Genomic DNA, 8,129 nt, shown 5'->3' with positions numbered 1-8,129 from the left:
GAAAAAAATATGTTATTTTTATTGTTTCATTTTTACAATGATGTTCTGCTTATTTTACGATGAAAGTAGGTCAGAAGAAAATATACACCCACAAAAACATGCAAGCATTTGGAATACAGTTAACATGATGCATGAACAGGTATAGTGGTTAGACGGTTTGACTATTATTAAATGTCAAAAGGTTAAATACATGTATCGACTGTTGGATACGATCGACTGTTGGATACATGGGTATCTTATCTAAACCGAGGGGTGGTCGGGTAGCCTTGTGGTTAAAGCGTTCGCTCGTCACGCCGAAGACCCGGGTTCGATTCCCGCCATGGATACAATGTGTGAAGCCCATTTCTGGTGTCCCCCGCCGTGATATTGCTGGAATATTGCTAAAAGCGGCGTAAAACCATACTCACTCACTCACTCGCTCACTCACTTATCTAAAACGAAGTGGCACTACCGTCAGACAATGCCCTTGTCCTAAGTATACGTACACTTCTTTGTAAATGACATCAACAGTTCTCTTGAAATATAATTATACCTCTCCGTCTATGTTCAGTCAACTGATAACTAAAGGGCCGGGTACTAGAAAGTCTCAATCCATGTTAGGTGGTGACTATAAAACGAAACAAGGGCGATGTATATACAGTCTTGGTTTGTAGTTTGCAGTTTTTCGGCGATCGTTTTCTGCCCAGTAACGTTTTGATAATGTTACTAATTATTTTGGCTGAAACTTATTTTCAAGTGTATACATTCTTTTCCCCGGCAGTTCATGTTGTGTCAACGGCGACACGAAACTTGGAGGTTCGCATTGTTTCAAGATATGTTGACAGTTGTTTACTTTATTTATTTATAGAATTTTATTGTGATCATTTGGGTATATTCTACGGATATCAAACCAGAGGCGTGTCACGTGCGAGACATGGCAATGAAATATTATTACTTAAAAAACCCAAATATAGAGTAATTCTATTTGGCGGCTGTCATTCAGTATAAAAAGAGGATTGGTTGGACTGGACAACTGAAAAAGAGCCCCACCATATTCCACTTATATAGTAAGAGGCGACTAACGGGATCGGGTGATCAGGCAAGCTGACTTGGTTGATGCATATCATCGTATCAAAATTGCTTAGATCGATGCTCATGATGTCAGTCACTGGATTATCTGGTCCAGACACGATTATTTACAGACCGCCGCCATATAGCTGGAATACAGTGCGGTATTAACAACAAGTTTTTTTATGAACATAATCAGAAAATGAAAATTTCAAGAATTGTTGTTGAAGTTGATTATGTTTATTTATCCATCCCTCATTCCTGCAACAGTTTGTTAAAAGTAATTCGTAGCTGGGTAATTTTGTGTATGTCAATACGAATTCGCCACTTCGTAAAGTAAACCCAAATGTGTTCCATCAGAACATTAATACATTGAAGGGTTCATATAAAATGTTTCTAAACGAAATACACTTTTATCCATGGGTATACATTTGTATTTACACGAAGGATACGTGGATGTCCACACACATACATTAGACCCGTGAAGATCCGGGGTAGAATAGGTCTTCAGCAACCCATGCTTGCCGTAAAAGGCGACTTTGCTTGTCGTAGGAGGCGACCAACGGGATCGGGTGGTCAGGCTCACTGAATTGGTTAATGCATGTCATCGTATCCCAATTGCGTGGATCGATGCTCATGATGTCGGTCACTGGATTGTCTGATCCAGACTTGATTATTTACAGACCGCCGTCATAAAGCTGGAATATTGCTGAGTGCGGCGTTAAACAAGAAACAAACAAAACATTTGATGTGTGTATGCGTGAAACTTTATGTTTGTATACCTTGAAGCATCTGCTCCTCCTGTGATGCAACCTTTACATATGTTTCGTCATCAAGCATCACACCTTAGGCCGAACAAACATGTCATATTAATGGTATAATATTACATTGTTGAAAACAATACCATTGAGTATAACATGGAACTGACACACCTGCACCTAATAAATTAAGTGGGGCATTTATGACGTACACACACGTTTTCGCGCTGTCTAAATGATAGTTACCGGCCCGTGTAACTGATAGGTCCATGGATGTACGTCTTGTAGTTCTGGGCTGTCTAATTTATAGTTCTCTTTCTGCCCAAATTACAGTGGCCAGACTGTTCAAATAAAGGTCCGCGGGATGTCCAACTAATATTCCCTGTCTGTTCACCATATAGTTCCTGATCTGTTCACCTTATTGTTACAGGGTTGTACAACTAATAGTTATACCTAATAGTTCCGGGGATGTCTAACGTATAGTTCCTGATCTGTTCACCTCATTGTTCCTGGTCTGTTCACCTTATAGTTCCCGGGATGTCCAACGTATAGTTCCTGGGCTGTTCACCTTATAGTTCCTGGCCTGTTCACCTTATAGTTCCAGTGTTGTACAACGTATAGTTCCTGGCCTGTTCACCTTATAGTTCCTGGCCTGTTCACCTTATAGTTCCTGGTCTGTTCACCTAATAGTTCCCGGGATGTCCAACGTATAGTTCCTGTCCTGTTCACCTTATAGTTCCAGTGTTGTACAACGTATAGTTCCTGATCTGTTCACCTCATTGTTCCTGGTCTGTTCACCTTATAGTTCCAGTGTTGTACAACGTATAGTTCCTGGCCTGTTCACCTTATAGTTCCAGTGTTGTACAACGTATAGTTCCTGGCCTGTTCACCTTATAGTTCCAGTGTTGTACAACGTATAGTTCCTGGCCTGTTCACCTGATAGTTCCTGGCCTGTTCACCTTATAGTTCCAGTGTTGTACAACGTATAGTTCCTGGCCTGTTCACCTTATAGTTCCTGGCCTGTTCACCTTATAGTTCCTGGTCTGTTCACCTAATAGTTCCCGGGATGTCCAACGTATAGTTCCTGGCCTGTTCACCTTATAGTTCCTGGCCTGTTCACCTTATAGTTCCTGGCCTGTTCACCTTATAGTTCCTGGCCTGTTCACCTTATAGTTCCAGGGTTGTACAACATATAGTTCCTGGCCTGTTCACCTTATAGTTCCAGTGTTGTACAACATATAGTTCCTGGCCTGTTCACCTTATAGTTCCTGGCCTGTTCACCTTATAGTTCCAGGGTTGTACAACATATAGTTCCTGGCCTGTTCACCTTATAGTTCCAGTGTTGTACAACATATAGTTCCTGGCCTGTTCACCTTATAGTTCCAGTGTTGTACAACGTATAGTTCCTGGCCTGTTCACCTTATAGTTCCTGGCCTGTTCACCTTATAGTTCCAGGGTTGTACAACGTACAGTTCCTGGCCTGTTCACCTTATAGTTCCAGGGTTGTACAACTCATAGTTCCTGGTCTGTTCATCATTTAGTTCCTGGCCTGTTCACCTTATAGTTCCACTGTTTTACAACTTATAGTTCCCGGGATGCTCACCTGATAGTTCACGGGATGTCCAACTATAGTTTCAGGGTTGTACAACTTGTAGTTCCCAGGCTGCTAATCGAGGATTTTCTACTATCAGGGGCCGCTGCTAAGCTGAGCCACATCAATGTATACGTGTCCAATGTTTGGTATTTTTAACCGAATGTGCACGATTCTGACAAAATCCTGCCCTTACCGCTCCACTATAATGCCAAGTCGGTACGTACAGGAATAAGCAACTAAAGTTGACCAAGAAACAATTAGTACCAGATTGACATTTAAGTCATTTTCGTTATCAAATGTCCGGCAAATAACTAACATAAAGCAGCAATAAACAGGTGAAAAGAGTCTGTGCGTGGCTGACATATATATCCATATAAAGTTTCTTAAAGGAATAATGAGGTGACTATGCTTGTCGTAAAAGGCGACTAACGGGATCGGGTGGTCAGGCTCGCTGACTCGGTTGATGCATGTCACCGATCCCAATTGCGTGGATCGATGCTCATGATATTAATCCCTGGATTGTCTGGTCCAGACTCAATTATTTACAGACCGCCGTCATATAGCTGGAATATTGTTGAGTGCGGCGTTAAACAACAAACCAACCAACCATTAAAGGAATAATGTGACTTCCTCAAGTCCATGTTCGTGCATCTTAGACTGCATTACTGTATTGGAGTCACGCCGCTATAGGGAGTCCCGTAATAATGTCACGTTGAAGAACACCAATATTACATTGTTATAAATGTGTTTAGAATGTAAACACATACAAGACATTTAGGAATGTGTTAAAATCAGCCTAAACGGAATGAAAGTTTCGTTTGTTCTACCCGAACACGTTTGGAGTCTAAACACATGGAAGGAGCTATCGTCTTTAAGCCTAAACACCACCTAAACACAACATCCCCATAATATACGTCCAGAATTTAAACAAGTTTAAGACAAAAGGCAGATCATTGTGTATTATCTTAATAATCTAAACATGTTTAGGATTTATCATTTGAGATTACGTCAAATACGGATATCATGTATAATATACAGGCCTACTAAAGCCTGGTGTACATGTATGCATTTACCCCAGGGGCAAAATGTAATTTTTTTAAAACATTTATCCCAACTCCATAGGTTGAACAGTACCAGGTTGGGCGGGATGTGTCGGGTGTGTGTCGGGTGTGTGGGGTGTGTGACCAGGTTGGGCGGGATGTGTCGGGTGTGTGTGGGGTGTGTGTGTGGGGGGGGGTGGGGTGTGTAGGGTGTGTGTGGTGTGGTGTGTGTGTGTGTGGTGTGTGGGGTGAGTGGGGGGGGGGGGGGGGGGGGGGAGCGTGTGGGGTGTAACATGTAAGTAGTACATGTATATACATGTAAAAAACGCTTAAGGTTGTAATCGGGAGGTGTCCTTTTACCCCGACAGCGTGGGTTGATGGTCATACCATCAACCATTGGTTTGTCCGAACCCGATCGTGTGGATATAACTTGATATATATTTAAAACAAAATCACTCTAACGTATCCTATATGTGGGCTTAAACAGGCGGTGTTACGTGTTTGTTCAACATCTGTGGGATAAGCAGTTACGTATTTGAGAGGATGAGTGAATATCAATTCAGGCCGCATCAGCAACATTAAAAAACATCTCTGTGTAGTGAGAGAAGGTTAGAGTATAGAGGTGAAAACATTCAACACATCCAACCACACAGAATCTCATCCGAGTGTCTTCTGTCAAATCTTGGGCACGCCAGAAACCTATGATTGTGGGTTCGAATCCCGGTTCGCCCCGATTATGTTTCCAGGTTTGTCAGCACCATACCCGTGCTCGTGGGTTTCACCGAAGTGGTAAACTTCTGAGACCTGCATCACTTCGGGCTTTCCTCCCACATTAAGCTGACACGCCGTGATATAACTGGAATACTGTTAAAAGCGGTGTTAAACAAAACTCACACACTCACTCTGATGTCAAATACCTCAACACGACTTGATACAAGTTTAACTCTCCGAGGCTTTTATCCACGCGTGTTGATATATTTATAGAAAAAGACACGCGGGTGAGATTTTAACTGTCATTGAACATCATTCTTTCAATTTTTTAAGTTTGTAAACAGTAATACCAAGTGTCTTGAGTGTGAAAAGTACCGCTGACCAGCTTCAGCGGCAGAGCGATTAGAGTTGTCAGAGGATTGTGACGTCAAGCAATATCTTATATGAAAGCCAGGTTTGGATAATAAATTATCATCACACTGATGCAAGATTCTAATGCACAAGCTAAATAATTATTTATTATCTTTATGCAATATTCATTCGCATAATGTGGAATTATGGATAGATATAATGTATTGTTGTACAAACTATGTTCACAATTGTGTTATTTTTTAAGAAGAGAATTTTTTTCAATATTGATGGTTTATTTGATAACAATGTAGAGGTTGGTGTGGACAGGGGGGCGAGCGTGTTTGTTTGTTTGTTTGTGTTTGTTTGTATGATTAAAAAAATATCAAACATAAATCAAATTGTTACTGGTCCGAAAACAGTCGCCTAAACAAAGCAAACGTCCAAAGCTATACTATCATACCTGTATCAAATACATCACCATCGAATAACCATTTCTTGTTTATTTCTTATTTAGCCACCATCAAACATGGGAGTAGACTTTCTTTTACCCGGCAGAAATTAAGATAACTATAGAGTATAACAGTATATATGTATATACTTTATCAAATCTGTCAATAGAAAACCCTCAGACATTTGTGGAAACCTAATTCATACATAGGACGTGGATAGTAAACATAAGGAAAGTGAGGTTAATTCTGTATATTATGTGCACGAATACTGAGCGGTGATTTGTATATGTGTATATGCTGAGACGAGTAGCCGTGTAATGATTGTAGTTTGTGGTGAGAACTATTTTTATTTCAAAATTTAAAACATTTCATTCCCCATAAGTCTACCTACTCTTACACTGAGCATATTCCAACAGAATTAGAACGTAACAAATATACACAGTTAATATAATGTGATATGAATTTTATGAAATTATGAAGTTTGTCATAATTGACAATGATTCTTTGTAGTTGTAATATGAATTATCCCCGGTCGAGCGTCACTCTATGAAAATACACAACTGGCACATTTTGCTGGGGTGTGGATGGGGGTTGGGGTGGGGGGTGGGGGGTGTAGCGGTATACATGTCTGTCTTGTGAAAAACTTGACAGTAATAAGGTTTGAATAACATGCCAGATTGATGAACAATGCGCCTCTATAAGACTGTAAACAACAAGTCAGTTTCTTGTGGTCGTCAACAACAAATGTCACAGATGTAACGGCTACAGATGTATGTAACTTATGAAATAATCGTGGTATTAAAACGGGAGAATGGACGAACCAACGCATGTTTTCCGTGTTGAATTCAAGACTTCATACCAGGTTATGAAACAGAAATATATTTCCTATGTGGTGACGGCATTCATCTATAGGACACTATGATATGTTTAATTACAATGAAAAAAATATTATATATTAAATCTATTATTTTTATATGCATATTTTTAGAATTATCTTGTATATATCATTTAAATGATAAATTTATTTTGATGTTTGGTTTTATAAGAATATTCTGGTGATTATGACGTTTGAAACACAATGTGCATGAGTTGTATGTAAGAATTAATGTTTGTATAACTGGGTAGGATTGGTATCGAAAGGCAAGGTCAATGCGATAGCATTACCGCTGATCGTCAGCACCATAAATATCACCTCCCGGGGCACGTATAAACATCGGATAGAATTATAGTTGTATTAGGATGAAAATATACTATACTTAGGCGATAATTGACAATACTGTAAGTGAGGTCTTAATATTTCTATAGACACTTGAATTAACGATATTTCTGTGAACGCGAATCACGTTGACCGCGTCAAACAAGAGTTTGGTCGATACTGGCTATGGAAGCTTGCCTCTGGTGTCTAAATGAAGGGATGAGTCATTCTAAGCTATCTTTGAGATGCTCCCTTGACGAGATCTTCCAGCTGTACGTAACGCGAGTTACCTCCCCTGAATGACGTGATGATCTATCCTGGGCGTCTGTCGATTGCTGTGCACCACGGCAACATGTTGAGTCTTGCAATGTATCCTTGTATAAATAGCCACCTCTCGCGCTCTCTCGCTAACACCAACACCCGCGCGCATCTCCACTCATAAAACAGCGAAAAAAGCTAGACCGAGGAAAAAACATGGAAATTTACTTTCGTCTTTGAAAAAACTGTCTACCGGTGAAATACTTGCCCTGTATAATACTGCAGAGTCATTGACGTCTGTTGGGACCCATGTATATACATGACACACATTTTTGTGATCAATACGACTGCACTAGCTGACTACTGTGGTAATTACGCTTGTCTTTGATGGCTGTCAAATAATATTCGCAAGCTCACAGACTCCCGGATAACAAACTTTAAAAATCCTGGCGCCATCCTAATCGTTCATCCCCCCTACAACTGTATACACACAGGTGTTAGGGGGTATAAATGTGATCAACCTCACAGCTGATGTTATAAACACGATCGAAAGACACAATAAAATAAAATCGAATCACGTTGTACTGTCGCTACCGGCGACCGGCATATGGCGAACTCCGCAGCCCTTCGTAAACCGGATCCTGTGCATACACACTCACTACGTAAAGCGACCAGCCGTACACAGTCATCGCGGACCTAGGGGAATGCTGGCTGTGTATATTGACG

This window comes from Haliotis rufescens, unplaced genomic scaffold, assembly GCF_023055435.1.
Source record: "Haliotis rufescens isolate VD_foot unplaced genomic scaffold, xgHalRufe1.0.p SCAF_3, whole genome shotgun sequence".
NCBI lineage: Eukaryota > Metazoa > Mollusca > Gastropoda > Lepetellida > Haliotidae > Haliotis > Haliotis rufescens.
Note: the sequence above shows the minus strand (reverse complement) of the source record.